The 16,177-nt window shown below is 38.8% G+C and overlaps 1 protein-coding gene across 1 annotated transcript in view; it reads left to right on the plus strand.

Moving 5' to 3' along the window:
- PDZRN3 (PDZ domain containing ring finger 3) overlaps positions 1-16,177 on the plus strand; it is a 140,779-nt gene that overhangs the window by 8,521 nt on the left and 116,081 nt on the right. The window lies entirely within an intron of this gene.

Below are 16,177 nucleotides of genomic sequence, written 5' to 3' on the forward strand. Positions count from 1 at the left end.
GTGTGGCTTTAGGAGAAATGTACCGTGGTAAACACTGTCTGGAAGACATGTCTGTTAAAATATGCTTGACTTGATTCAGTGCTGACCTTCATGGCTTTAGGTATAGTTCTTACCTAAATATAGAAACCAGATTATGGATGGTATGTGCATGTCCTGACTTTCTGAGGAGCTAGCATCTATCTGGTATGCTGTAGATATTTCTTCTTAAAGCTATTGGAAACTTGTAAGTTATTTAGTTAGAACCATATGCGAAATATCTGTGGTGTAAACTATGATTTTATTTTCTTTGGTATTTAAGACCAAGTATTGAAGAGTTAGAAGAAATTCTGCTCTGCAATTTCTGTATGGTTTATTACAAATCTAAGTAACTCCCTCAATGCTGTTTGTAAGCTCTTAAATTACTTACATTGCAGGCTGAATTTCTTCTCATTTTGCCAAAGTCTTGACCTCAGTAAAAAGTCCTTCCTGTGAAAGAGATGGTTGCTTGGAACGTTTCTTGCAATTTGCAGTGAGCAAACTTACTTTTGGGGGGAAGAGAGAGAAAAAGGTTTTCATGAAACAAAATGAAGCTGATTGTGAATGAGTTCCCATTGTTTAGCATTTTACAGTTAAGAAAAAGTGTTCTTCACTGTTTTAGTTTGTAGGCTGGAGAAACTTTGAGAGTCTATTGTTCAAAAAGATAAGTGCGGTGTTTGTTGCCAAGGATATCATGGAACAGCCAGTTTCTCTAAGTAATGGAATTCCATTGCTCTTATGTTTTGCAAATGAGCAATAAACAGCTGTTAAGGATTTTCTGTTGGCAGGGGACTATGTGTATTTGCTATTTTCTGTACTGTTATGGTAAACTGTATTCACAATTTAGTAAGGATATAAAATATTAATTAAGTTTTTTCATTTGGGAAAGAATGAAGCTACGGTAGCAGAACTAAAAAAAGATAAGCGTCTGAGCTGTGAAATGATCCAGAGTTGCTTAAACTATGTATATGATGTAACGTAATTCAGAAAAGGTCTGGACAACTTTGTGAGAACTATGCAATTTTGTTTGAACTGAAAATCTTCCCAGAAGTGTGTACTTCCCCAAAGCATACTTGAAAAGCTGACATCCGTTTCTGAAGCAGTACATAGTCATACAAACCATACAACTGTACGAAAACCAAAACTTTGGAAAAATTAAATACCCCGAAGTTAGGAATGTCCCTGTCTCTCTGTGCGAGCTCGGTCCAGTCTCCTTGAGCATAAGCACCGTAACTCAGTCTGTAACTGCAGTTGCGCGGTGTTAGTCTGCAGAAGTCACCCTTTTTTCCTACTTTGTTTTTTACTCCTTCCCTACTGCTCCGTTCCTCCACGCATTTAGCATTTGCCAAGTTAGCACAGGCGGGGCTAAGCAACTAAATAGTTACGCTGGACACACAGTGCAAAGCTGAGAAGAACACAGAGGACAGGCTGGGCGAGCTGTCCTGCTGTAGCTCTTGGCCGTGTGTCCTTCCCGAGCGATGCCTGTGTGAGCAGCATTTGGGCAGGATCTTTTCCACAGGCCCAAGTTATATCTTCTCATAAGAGAAAACCCCAGAGAGCAATTTGTTGTGTTTATAACACGCCAAGGGCGGCAGGAACCCACCTGAGTGCCATGTATTGACAGCTCTTGTTGTTCTGACCACAAATTCATTTTCATATTCACTCTTCTTGCCTCCTAATATATACATAATGCTGGTGAAAATTCTGCACACTGTTTCTCAGTAGTTAACTTCAGATGCCTTCATATCAGCTTCTGGGTTCCCATTAGGAGTGTCTTGTTGAAGCACGTCTGTGAATGGTGCCCAGCTAGTGCGGTTTGATCCCTGCAGTGGAGTCATCTCCAACTGTGCTAACTGGACTTTTGTTTTTAATAGATAGAATTAATTCATTTAATGCACCCCTGCCACTACAGGCATCCAGTTCACAGAACTGGACTTGAGAGCTGTAATACAGAGCCCTCAAAATACATGTGGTGTGGCTATCAGCTCCTGAAAGCAACTGTTTCATTCTGTATTTTGTGCAATTTCTGTTTAGTGCATTATATCTAACCCTAGTTGGGGTTAAGGAAAAAAAGGGGATACCTCCTGCATCAAGGCATCTAAGTAAGCTTTATAATACTAATATCCAGTTATCTTAGACAACTGAAATATCCTTTAAATGATCTAGGTGAAAATAAGGTAATGTCCAGTGATAGTGTCCCCCTAAAGGCAATATTTTTTATGACTTTCACACTGCTAAAGTTTCAGTTTCACTGTTTGGCTGAAAAATCATTTACAGGTTTAGCTGTAATGGGCAGGACACAGCTGGAGGACTCAGATGGAACTTGGCATAGAGAGCAGAGCATCCTAGCGCGTCACATTTACTTTCAAAAGTGTGAAAGATGGTAAGGAAAGATAGTGAAGTTCAGTTCTAGATAGTTGTTACTATCTTGAACTTCTTTGACTTGTTTGTTCAATATTAAGGTTTTATGCATCACCAGCATGATTTAAAATAGACTCTTTCATGAAGAACTCTTATTCCAATATAAGCTGCTGAGCGTAACATCTCCAAAATTAATTCCAGCATCCATCACAGAGCATTTACAACGGAGTAAGCCATAAATTATGTTATTTCCTTTTGGAAAATGTTCCTTTGTTGTGAATCTTCTGGTGGATGTGTTCTGGAGCACATACAAGGGTGCCATGTCTCATTTTCAGAACTGTCACAACATTCCTAATTACTGAGCAGGGATTAGACACATACACAGTACTATTTCTAGCCGATAGCATGTGCGTTGTTATATTCATATTTGCTTGCAGATTCTATCCCCTGAGAATCTGATACGAGATAAATTCTTAATTATGTCAGAGATAATTTGTAAACATATTTTCCTTATGTAATTGGGATTGCCTGTTCTACATCTTTTAGAGGGTTAAATGCAAAGAAGTTCATCAGGTTCAAGAATTGTCTTGAATCTTCTGTAAAAGCAATTTTTTGGCCCTTTGTGTGTCACTGACAGAAGTAATGCCACTGTGAAGTGCATGTTTCTACTGCTAAATGACATACATCAAGATGGATGTTGTGTGGTCTGTGCTACTCGGTCTTCAAAGCAGCATGGAACAGAAACAGAGAGGAATATCCTCTTCCCTTGTATTTTGTCTTATAGAATCTGTTAAATAATAATGATATTTAGTGCTTACATAGAATTATGAGGACCAAATTGTGGTTCTTAACTGCTTAATAATTTCTACTCACTGTTTAATATTACCCTTATTTTGCAAATGGGTAATCTGAGGTGTACATGGAAATCACTTCTAGAAGTTCTTGTCAGCTTAGGTTTAAAGACTTGGATCATGGTCCATTAGTAACTGCTCTTTGTAAACCAATGCTTTTACCTGTATCAGTTTGTAGCTATTTCACAATTACTTTAGAAGTGAGGAAGTAATGATACTATGAGATTTTCTCTGTTTTGACTACGTTTTTCATGCAGCTCTGTACTTACCTATTCAAAGCAAGCAGCTGATTTAATGCAGTACTGGTGATTTACTGAGTAATTGTTAAGATGTTCCATAGCAAACTGCCATGTTAAAAACATGCTGAAACTATTGATTTTGATGCAAAGGAATTACTGTTTTCATTTTTTGTCAGGGTAACAAAATGGTCCTAATTTCCTCTCTTAACAGAAGTTAGTTCAAGTCCCAGCCATGAATGCCTCCTCTACACAGCTGCTTGGCATTTCTTAAGACAAAATTAGATTTTCAGAGTTTTTATTTTTAAGCACATCAGCTCTGAAAGATTATACATTAAATATGGCATTCTCTTCTCACTAACTAGCAAACTTGTTTGTTTGGCTTCGGGACTGCTTAGAAAGAAGGAGGCTTTTGAAACGTTGACTGCTTGCCACCGTAAAAAGTTCTAAGCACAATTAGGGTACTGTTGAGGTAGTATAAACTGTCACAGCTCCAATGAAACCTTGAGGATTTATGCCACCTGGGACTTGCCTGGTGTTTCGTGCTGCTCACAGGAAGGATCATTAGTTTAGGAGTTGAAAACATGTCTTAGTGCATTTGATTGATTTTCCCCAAAGCACGCTCATTTGCTACGAATTTTAGGCTGCTTTTCTATTATGTGGATTTCTTTACAGATTACATGTAAGAACAATGAAACTTTTTAGCAAATCTACTGTACGTGTACAAACAAAATCTGCTATTTGCTGCATGTTCCCTGTTCAGCCTGTAGTAAATGTGCTGTTTTGGCAGAGCCACTTTGTGCTCACATGAGGTGGCTGGGTGGCTTTCAGCAAAATTAATTCGGTAGCTGTGTTAACAACGTGGCCTCTGAAAAGTCAAATCAGCCCAGACAAGGTACGTCAGCGTGAAGGAACGGCAAGCAAGGATGCTCTGGCAGGCGCATGGCTTACCTTTCCTGTCGGTGACACACACGTGCTAAGATCTGCTGCTGAGGCAAGGATGGCTTTGAAGTTCAGCAAATGGATGAATGAAAAGACATTCCATGTGGTGTGCCGGTGCGTGATGGGGTCTGGCTTTTCCACAAGACTGAGCCTCCGGGCTGAAAGGGTTCAGTGTTTGCCAGTCTGGTTTTCTTGTGAGAATGCAGTTGTCCCTGCCCTGTGCGCCCTGTTCCACTTATCAGCACTCACAGACAGCTCACAGGAGACTTCCACAGATAATCAGTAAATAAAATTATTAACTGAACACAGCCTCCAACGTCTCATTTGCTGGTGGGGACTTTTTAATTTATGCCAGCTTTAGTAGGATAAACCTAAGCCTATAAGCTACTTGCAGGAAACTTGGTGCAAGCACTAGCTGAACTCCAACAAGCATATAGGTTAAACACAGTTTTTTTCGTTGTCATGAATGGAAGAGTTCAGCTCTGCAAACAAGATTTACTGTGCAGCTACATACACTGAGGAATTAATTTTCTAGAAGAAAACTTTTTCAGACAGTGACTTAAAATTGGCTGTCAAAGCTCCTGCCAGGACACGCAAGCACATTAGAGTATTTGTGGAGAGCAAACACAACGGGGCAGTGAGTGCCGCTAAAGCAGAGTCAGCTTTTTTAGAGTTTATACTCCTAGAAAACTTTCCAAGCCCTTTATCTGTATCTCTTAATGGTATCTTACAAAGCAGCGTTGTGCCTGTGCTAAAACATAGATGTCACAGATTGGTCGAAAGGGATTAATAAAAACCGTAAGAGCAAAATGTAAATGAAAACAGACGGCTTTGGTTATCACTCCATTTTTTCCTCGTATAAATGTATTTGCCTGATTTCATACCAGCGCTACAGTCTAAGCTGTAGCAGGGAGGTGGGGAAACAAGGGGACGAGACAGACGGCGAAAAGAGAACAAACCAAAGATGTACAATTGGATTTTTACACTAAATACTGTTCTATTGTCCTTCTCACAAACAAAAAAAGAAAAAAGAAGTTGGATGGGATGAAAATGTAAGTGTTGCAAACAAAGAAAGCAATGTTGTTTCTAGTATTATGGGTAGGTAGACTGCAGAGCTCAAGTTATAAGCACATTTCATGCTGCAACTTTTGGAAAGGTCCAGCATGAGTTCCCCTCAAATTTCTACACCATGTTATTCTTTCTTCTTTTTAATATAAGTCCACAGCATGTTGACCTCAAGCATAATGTGGGCATTTTGAATCTGTGGAAGCTCAGAATATTGCTCTCAAGGGCATGCTGAATGAAAAAGAGGTAATTAAATTAGCCAAAAAAGCTATCTAAACTCTATGTGTAACAATGCTCTAATGGGATTATGGTGTCTGTGTCCCTTCTCCCCCTGCACTTGCTCTGCATCTTGCTGTCCTTGCTAACACAGTGTGGTTGAAAACAACCCGGTACCAGTCTTTAGCAAACGTAAAAATCTGTCCTGTAAAACCTTTGGTGCTGTTGAGATGGGGCTGTGACTATTGTGCACAAATCAGAGAAAATAATTGCTGCTGCTGCAATTAGGAGGAATGCCGTTTTTCTTTAAAGGTGCTACAGGTACATTTGCGAAAGAGCTTGTGTTGAAGAGAGCATACAAACCACCTGAGAAACCTAGATTTTGGTGTTATTAATTATTACTCTTTCAGAGAAGTAAAAAATAGCTGTTTCATATCCTCTGTAGCTAAGCAGAAAGAAACATGTCAGAATCCAACAAATACTCTTTTAAAGGATGCATATAGAGCATGTAACAATGGGACGATTTAATCTTCTTTTCACATGTGGTACAGTTCCTTGCATTTTAAATCAACCTCTATTCAGTTTTCCATATTTGAAGCCAAACCATTACGATTAACTGTTAGATTTTATTTTTAGATTTTTTGAATGTGTTGAGTCTTTTTAGAGAAAAAACACAGTATGTCCTATCAATTATTTTCACACATTTTGTTTGTATCATAATATTGGGCAATCAGACACAATCATCCTTAATTTAGCACATACGCAGTACATTACCATGTCAATTGTACTAAAAGATATGCATGAAGTGCAAAATAACTGACTAAAAAGCAAGCTCAGACCAAAGCTATTCAGAATGCACTTGAGTAAAATTTGCATAACTTTTCATTTGGAATTAAAAATGGAATCTGTCCAGAAAATGTGAAAAGTACTGAATGTGTGAGGGTGACCAAGATCTTCCTGGGGATCTTGGATCCTGATCCTGCAGCTCAAACCTGGTTTGTTCTGGTCATGGGAATTTTCTTCAGAGCAAGAGGGTGGCACACAGACCTGGTTGCTATGAGTGCCGTGCGCTGCCTTCTTTTTCCACATACAAAATACAGAAACTGAACTGAAATCCTGGAATCTATTCTAGTAATAAATATAATGCAAAGTCACTTCTGAGTAATTATATTCGTAGCATTTAAGTCAAATAAAGTCTTACTGCTTGACAGTAAACAAAATAAAATCCAATATGGGGTATGGGGCTTTGTTTCTTTTTTCAAAATTGCTAAATGTTAGTTTATATAAGACATGAAACATTACCAACAGGAATACATAGAAAATGAGGGTAATTGACTAGAAGTTGATCAAATTTACTATATTGAATTGTATAACAATAATAACATTAGATTAATATTCTCTCTTATACGTAACACTTTTTCCTTTGCCTATTTGGTTCATTATTTATACTGTGAACAATTGGAAGCCATTTACAATCAACTGCAGCTCTTTGCTTTAAAAACCAAGAGGTGACAACTTATCAGCATTGTGAAATTAATTCCAACAATGCTGACTACTTCTTTACACATGGTTTTGATAAATTTTAAAACAATTTACTCTTTTACGTTCCACTTTAAAATGCAACAACAGCACTTGTAAAGTTTTTAGACTCTCATAAACACAAATGTACTCGGCTGACAGTAATAGTAGTTGAGAATTTCTCGCTTCAACACTGGGCCTTTTAAATGAGGATAGTATTTGAGTTGCTGCTTTTAAGACTTTATCAGACATTTTAGCATGCAAAGTAAATTTATATTCTGTTAGCTCTCATATAATGCTGTACCATTTTTAAAGAAACTTCTGTCTGTAAATTCTTAAAATTGTAAAGGGAAAACTCTGAAGGTAGAAGGTGAGTTTTAAAGACTGAGTGCAGAAATAATACATCAAAAAAAGGCAAGTTGAGTATTTGTTAAGAGTGGAAGGAGGAGCGGTACTAACAGGCTATGTGGGTAGATCACCAGATGGTGAAGACATCTCATCCGTGTGTACACGACAGGAGACATTCCTTTTGTGCAGGACTAGGTGATTACTGAGCTCTGGGCCACACACTTCCTAAATAGCACATCTTATCTGCAACTGAAATTATGCATTAAATGTACCTCAGTTGTGTGAAACAGGTGGAAGAAGAGTCAGAATATGGAAAACAATATCCTTTTTTTGGTACAAGCCCCTTTTTAATAGTCCACTGAAACCTGGTGTTAAAATAATCTTTAAAAATAAATTCATTCATTTATATAGCCTCTATTGTAGGACTTTACCTGTGGATCTCAGGGATAGTATACCCTGCAGCAGGCTGCTCTTACATACCCTTTTACACTGACGCAGTTATCATCCATAACCCCTGTATAGTATCCGCAGCTTAACTATATGCTCCATTTAACAGCAGTACAGAACTAATCCTGTTTAAACTGAGAGTAGACAACATATGAAGAGTCATGACTGGTCTCTTTAGCATAGTGACTTTGATCTGGAAGTACCTGCCCTTGTGCTTTATTTTTGCCATCACCCACATAACCCTTAAGTGCGTAAACATGAGCAACGCTGAGAGCACGTAACAGCTTTGGTGATCAAGCTTGACTCAGGATCCAGTTTAATTTATGCACAGATTTTCAAAGACATTCAGTCCTGTAAACTATCACAAGGGTACTGGTAGTTTGGAAATCCCATCTTCAGGTTTAACAACTGCAGTAGAATCATTAAATGTTTCACAGGCTCACCAAATGGCTGAGGTTGGAGAGGACATGGTTGGACTAGCTGATCTCCAGAGGTCCCTTGCAACCCTGACCATTCTGCGAACCTCTGGAGACGATCCAGTCCCACGTCCCTGCTCACAGAGGCTCAGCCCAAGGCTGCAGAGCCCAGGGCTGTGCCGCTTCCTCGGGTGAATAAAAGCACATACACATTGTGGATGTGAATAGCCCTTTGGGCCAGGGGGTCGAGCAGGAATTTGAGCTGAAAACTAGTAACTATTAGATATGTGTTTGATTGATGGGATGAATATGAGAAAGAAACCAGCAACAGGAAGGGAGAGTGAAAATGTTTCCTGAATCATTTGAGGAGGGAGGGGAAAGAAAAAAAAGAGAACTCTTTAGTGCTGTTTTTCCTCCTTCTCTCAGTTCTGCAGGCCTCCCAGCTCAGGAAGATTTAGTTTATTTCTTAAAAGGTCTTGCTTATAAAGCAGACCTTTTTCTGGCTCTGGCCAGCTCTAATAAAAATTAGCAGTAACTTTAGCAGCTGCCATACCACGTGGCTGCTTGGAATTGCATAACTTCTTTTCTCCTAAAGAAACACACAAAGAGATCATCTGATCCCCACCCTTGCAACATTCTCCAAAGTGCTTTTCTCTAACTTGATTTCTAAACAAAACAACAACAAAATCTTCTTTCTTCTAACAATCTTCCTAAAACCAAAATGTGACTGTAAATACTAACAGGCTCTGGGTAAAGCTTTCACGAGTTAGGTGAATAGGGTGATTGTTTTAATTTTGCTACTTCAAGCTCTGTTTATCAATACAAAGCCATATCACAAACAAACAAGAATATTACAGATAATCCAGGAAATATTTTGTTGCTGAAAATGTGGGGGTTTTAGGCCTTATAATATTTCTGAGAGTATGCTTTTGGAGGAGATACATTATGGTTTGACAAGGAGAAGGTCATGGTGAGAAAGAAAAGACTCCTGTGGCCATACCACATGTGAACCAAACACAGACTGTTGGCTCAAACCAGGTCCCATGTAATTCACAGAATCACAGAATGTCAGGGATTGGAAGAGACCTCCAAAGATCATCCAGTCCAATCCCCCTGCCGGAGCAGGAACACCTAGATGAGAGTATCTAACCTGATCTGCAAACACAGACCAATTGGCAGTTTAACTTATTCTTCCTGTGTGGCATGTGGATGCACTCTTGTTTTCTTGCTAATTGTTTTTCCCCTCTAGCAAAAAAGGACATTTTTTCTTCCCTTAATGCTGAGTCTGTGCAGCAGCCTAATGCTGCTGATGGAAAGTAGTACTTAGTGTAAAAGACAAAGGTGGGATTGATCTGTAAGCAGGTGGCACGTTGTTCCACGTGAAGATGCAGTCCAGCCTGTTGAACTCGATATGGACAAGGGCACGGGTGTCAACCAGAACCCGGTGCAGAGCAGCCTGGCTGCTGACCAGAGGCTGCTGGGGCGCACACCGCTCAAGTTTCCTTACATTTTTACAGTTACTCCTTTTATCCACAGTTCTCACACAAACTTTTAAGCCTTTTTTTTTTTTAATAGATGTTTGATGAACATATGTAGGTGTGCAAATCTGTATTATGCATGGAAGTTTATAATCATTTGCCAAAACCTAAGAACAAGTAACCCGCTTTCTGTACAGTGCTTTTTTCTAATGCAAATTTCTTGCAAAGAAACAAAAAATAAATATTTAATGAGAGACCCCACTGACTGCATATTTATTTATGTCTCCCTTGTAGTTCATTCAGAATCACGGCTAACATTCATATATTGTAAGTTGTAAAGAAACCTCACATCTGTACTTAGGAAGGACTCTTAAATTATTTCATGTTCTTTGAAAAAACTGTGTATCAAACTCTTTAAAGCTTAGTTCATCCCAAATATGAACAACCCCCCCCAGGTAATGTCACAATATGAAATGTTGCTAAAATAACGAGTGTGTTGGCACACCAGAAGGCCCTGGGAGCTGCTCTTCTCAGGGGCACCATCCCTGGCTTGGACCAGGTTAGATTCCTTCCTTGAGTTGAGGCAGTTGTCTTAACCACAGGCTTGCAATACAATTTGAATTGATGTAATTTTCCCCTTTGCATTTTCCCATTTTCTCTGCTATCAATACTTGCCTTTTCCTGCTAGTTTGTCAAGAATCCCCAGCTCATTTCAGAGTAGAAGTTTTGGCACCTTTCACGCTGTAAGCTGAAGAAAAGCTGGCCGCTCGCAGCCTGCCTTTAGCAGTGGTAAGCGTCAAACAATTTGGAACATAAAGCAATGAACTGTCTTCAGATGCAGTTACAGTTCATAAGTGTCCTGCTAGCAACTCTTGTTTTAATTTAAGAGTTCACACAGCCAGCTCTCCAATTCCTTCCTGTATCTGAAGGAGCCAGTACATACCGATGCTTTTTTTAAAAAAAAATATATAACCTTTCATTGTTTTCCCTTCACTTTGGCTTCCCTCTTTCCTCTTAAAAGCTTTGTAGGCAAAGTTTCCTCTGCAGCAGGGGAGTTGCTGACTGTTTCTATTACAAACCTTTTCCCCCAGTTTCAGCCAGTTTTACCCCCTGCTGCTAATTAAAATGTTCTCTCTCATTCTTCCGTCTTAAGTTTATCAAAGAGCAAGTTTGCCCACTCTGTGGATATCTCATTGCGGAAAGCATTTGCAGGCTTGCAGAGCAGCTGACTTTAGAAGCAAGTAATAAACACAGGAATGAGCAAGGGTGTCAGAGAGAGCGACAGATAATATATTAGCCTCTGGCTGGGTCTAGCAAATCCCCAAGCTTTATAGACCATTAAAGGCTACTTTCACTGGGCTGACACTGTGCATTGCAGTTCATTGCCTACCCCTTCTGCTCTGGTTCTTCCTCAGACACCCGAACTCATTAGATTAACGAGAAACATTTTAGTAACGTATCTCAGGCAGAAATAGGGAGGAGTTGGGGCTGAGAAGATGCTCGGAAGTTTCTTTTGGGATGAGATGCATTTTGAGCGCAAACCGAGGAGTTGGGGAAAGGAGCACACCCGAGTCTGCCGGATTTGAGAGGTGCCCCGGTAGAGTCCTGCCCTAGACTTCATGCTTGCTTTTGAACACTTACAATTTTTATACATCTATAGAACAAAAGAACCAAAACCCCTCAGTCCAGAACTAAGATGATACATTTGTCACTAACTCTCTCCCTTTTATCCTAAATAATAACTTACCCTAAAAATAATTTGCTTTTTCTTGGTTTAGTCCATCGCCTGAGGTTTTGTTCAGTATGAACAAGGATTGAGGAGTCTGGCCTGTACTACTTGTTTGTGTCTGATTACAACCATTTCATTCCTCTCCTTTAGAAAACCTCTGGGAAAGAAAAAGCCCAGAAGCTTTTAAATGCTTAGAAAGTGTTTTCCTGCAGTTTCAGTAAGAAATGCCATTATCATGGCTGCTTAATTGAAGTGAATTGTCAATGAAGCGATAAACCATGGTAGAATTTACTTATCCTTGTAGAAGAATGCAAATTTAGGCTATAAATGGAGGTCTTGGGAAAGGTCTTGACCACTTTTTGCCACCAGACTAATAATCACACCAAGTTAATTCACATTCTCAGGCAATCAGATGATGTACATCATCTTTTGCAGGGAAAAAAGGGCTATGGAAATACACATATAAGTCAAACATGCTAAAAGAATAAATGTCTGTTTTTATCTGTCATTCATGTGCTAATAAATTAATTGTTAACCACAAACCACAGCATTTCAAACCATGCGAGCCCTTTCCCAAAGAAAATTGAGTAAGCAAGTGGCCAGGGATATTTGGACAGTATTTTAAAAGCTGCTAAAACCAGAAAGACAAATCCTGCCCTGCAGTAATGAGCAGAGTGTCCCATTAACCTGATATCTGCTAGGGCAGAAGTCTTGTCCAGCTAAAGTCAGTGGTGAAGATTTTGCTGAGTTTGAGAACTGATGGCCACATTTGTAACATCTTTTCTTATCTAACAATAAAAAGTAAGTCTAGAATTATGCATTGCAACTATTACTTTAAGTTCCATGGCATCCTGTAGTATGATCTGCCTCAATGAAAGTGTTACCATAAGCTGTCAACTACAGGGGAGAAAAAGCCTGAACATGTAAAACATTCATGGTAATGCTTAAGTATGGGATTTGTTTTACTGAAGCCAGAGGGACTACTCATCTGCGTGAAATATACGCATTAGAAGAAGAAAAACTGGGGTCTTGGGTACTAGTTTGTAAGCACGTGAAAATAGTCCACAAATGGCATATCCACAGATCTATGAGAGATACAAGTTCATTTTATGTTTCCTTCAAGTATGTAAAACCGTAACTGCTCACTGAAGAATCCAAATTGTGGTATTTGACACCTGAAAAAAAATTTATGGAAAATAACAGCAGATTTTTAGTTGAGCCTCCCACTTCATAGCAACTCAGTTGTTGTAAACTGCTTGACACTTATTTTCCTCAGTTAGTAACATCCAGACCACCAGCTGCTTTTATTCTCCTGACAAGCTACATTTTTGACACAAGATAGTGAACCCTCACATCTGTGGTTATTGTTATGGATTACTAGATATTTTCTTTTTAAGAAAATGAAATGCAACATTAGCTTTCTGTTTGAAAATGGAGAAGAGTTGTGGGGGGTTTTCTCCTTTTCAGAATATTCCCATTATTTTTGTTACAGTGTACTCATTTTCCTTATTTTGTTGCAGTTTCTACCATTAATTGTAGACTAGATACAGGCTTGGAACCTGGCGTGACTGAGACTGGAGCATGTTGACTTCTACCACTCCTTGCGATTTAGACAGACATACTTTGCATTATTGTCCAGTGTCCAAGTTATTTAAAACTACTTCTGAGTTTAATTTTTTTGTGCTATGATGTAACTAAATTTATTCCATAAATTTTTAGTTCAGCTCCACAGGTAATTTCTTTTTGGTTAGATGAACAAACTCAACAAATTCTAGATCAAGGTCAATGCTACAGCTACAGTTTATCATTGTTCTCTCCAAGCCATTACTTTCCCTATCATTTAAATAGCCTTTGGATTAAAGTATACTATTATATCAAAACCACGTAGCATTTGGGGCATTAAGAGCACTAAGCATGTCTCTGAATCACAAATAGGCCTGAGTTTTGTTTTGCTTTATCCTTTGCTGTGTCAGACAGAGGATTTCCTACTGTTGTTTGTGAAAAGAAAGGCAAGCATAAAACTGATTGCTTGATGGTTTAATGTTACAGACCACCTACTCTGAGAGGGCTGAGGGCCTGAGTCAAACTGCAGTTCTGAAGAAGGAAAAAGCTGTAGGCGAGCAGCAAACAAATAGGTAACGTTTAGTGGAAAATTAGAAAAATAATAAAACATGATTCCGTTTTGTTAGGAGTTTGGTACTTGGAACAGCTTTACATGTAAGAAAATATAAAGCAAAAGGAGGAGCCACCTAGGGGAAAACATTAGACAGACATTTAAAGACTTCCCAGACAGGCCTAATATAACTTTATACACTTACACACCTTGTGATAAAAGCTATGTATATTCAGATATATTGTTTTACATTACTGCTTTATTGTACAGTTAGAGGAAAAAATTGCAAGTAAACATGTAAGGAAAGGGGAAGAAAATAAACCATGCATATCTCCAGAACATGCCTTTTTAAAAATGAAAGCACAAAGCAAGATTTTTGTAGTTCCTTTAGAACCTCAACAAGCAATTTCTCTAGAAAGTACTTGTTTTTTGTAAAGTATGGAAGTTAGTGACAAAGAATAGATGTATCTTTCACTGCACACAATTAAAGTACTTCTAGTCCTCCCTGCAAAACTGGAAAATGCATCTTCAATTTAAGCCTGGAAGTCAAGGGTACACTAAGTAATAATAGTTATTTATAGGAAGTTCTGTAATATTAAAGAAGAGATTAACAGAAGTTGAACAAATTAACGCAAAAGGGTAAGAATTGGGAGTTTTTTAACTGAAGACATCAGCACAACATGTAAGGGGATACACTAATATGCATAAAGACAAGTACTGCAAGTAAGTCAGTGGTCAAGTACCTGATACAAGTGAACATTTTCACAGGTAATATTGCTGCAGACAAATTAGTTAAAGGCAGCTGATGTTCTGCTGAAAGGAGAACACAGTTGCAGTTGCATCTTAAATTGAACTTTTGGCTGAAATATTTGCCTAACTTTATTTACGATTGCCCTTAAATAAATCAGTTTACTTTAGGGCATTGTGCATTATATTATATGCATATCTAATTAATTTCTCTGTACGATCACCTTTGGAGTTAACTTTGTTTTTGAACAGTAACAGATGAATTTTCTCAAAATCGGAGAATCGGATTGCTATGGACTAGTGAACTCAAAGCAGAACATTACTGCAGTTAGCTTAAGGCAGGTTAGCTTAGTGTAAATGAAAAAACTTTCAATGACAAAGAAATTAGAAAGCAGTCAACTGAAGTTTTAAGTTTATTCAGAATATTTTCCAGAGACGATGGCTACACATCACTGCTATTTGTCTGGCTGTTCAGCTTCCATGATGATAACATTGTGTAGGAATTTAGATAGAATGGGGTAAAACCTTTTATTCCCAAACACATTTATCTTTGTCTCAATCACTTGGGAATCCAACAGCACAAGTGCATGAGGCCAAGTAGATACGTCCTCGTTTATGTAAAAGCCAGTTCCTATGTGCTGCACACCAGCAAGGAGCAATGTAATTTTTGGTTGTGAGCTCTTCTTTTGGGGTAGGTCTGAATTGATGTATTGTTTCACAGGAGAACAGCTGCAGGGGATGTGAGGGAAGTTGGAAGGAGAAAGGAAAAGTTGATTCTTCTCCAAGATGGAACTGAAAGTTTTCTTGGTAAACAGATGTTCCTGTAGTGGCCGTTTTCTACCCATATAATCAGTTATTAGCCTGTAAAGGCCAATAGGTTCAATGAAGCAAAGTGATGCCTGATACATTTTAACAGGTGCCAGGGCAGGCTTTCTCACTTCACATACTTAAAGCAAAGATTTCAGTTATAAATCGAAATGGCCATTTTCCCCCTATCAGTGAAGGAAGAATTTCACATTAGCAGCTGCTCGGCCTCTGTAAGGGCTGACACTAACTTTCCTTTCCAGGTGGGGAGTGTTATTGTTTTGAATGCCCCTTTTAGAGACCTCTTTCACAGAGCCCTGGGATATGGAAAGACACTGGAAACTATTTTGAATCTTTGCAACAGGTGGTTAGAGTCAAACTGCACTACATAAAAGTTGTAGTCTTTCCAAGGTTTCCATTTTAGCTGCATGAATTATTTTTACTTAGCTAGATAGGAGTTTCAGTAAGATGTACTCATAATTTTTAAATGGTTTTTATAATAAGCAGTCAGGGCAAGTGTTATTTCTGTTCTTTCTCCTGCAAAATGCATGTGAGCAAACAAATGGCTGATCTAATACGCAGAAGCAGCACAACAGCCAGATGTCTTGTTCACGCTATAAAGTATTTTTGTTCAAGCCCATAGAACAAAAGTTCTTTCCACATTAAAAGGTGTTCAACTTGCACTGGCGCAGTTAAAAGATTTCTGACAATAGGGCTGGGTACAGACTTAGTGGGGTCTTACTTTCTTATATTTGCACTGAATCAGGACCAGTTTCTTTCATGGCCTGATGTGATACTGCATGATTTTCTGTGGTCTGCTCCCCCATCTGTTGTCTTTATTGCTCCTCTGGATGGGACCAGGTTTGGGCCCCAAGACGCAGTGAGAGCACA

This window comes from Columba livia, chromosome 10 (genome assembly GCF_036013475.1).
Source record: "Columba livia isolate bColLiv1 breed racing homer chromosome 10, bColLiv1.pat.W.v2, whole genome shotgun sequence".
NCBI lineage: Eukaryota > Metazoa > Chordata > Aves > Columbiformes > Columbidae > Columba > Columba livia.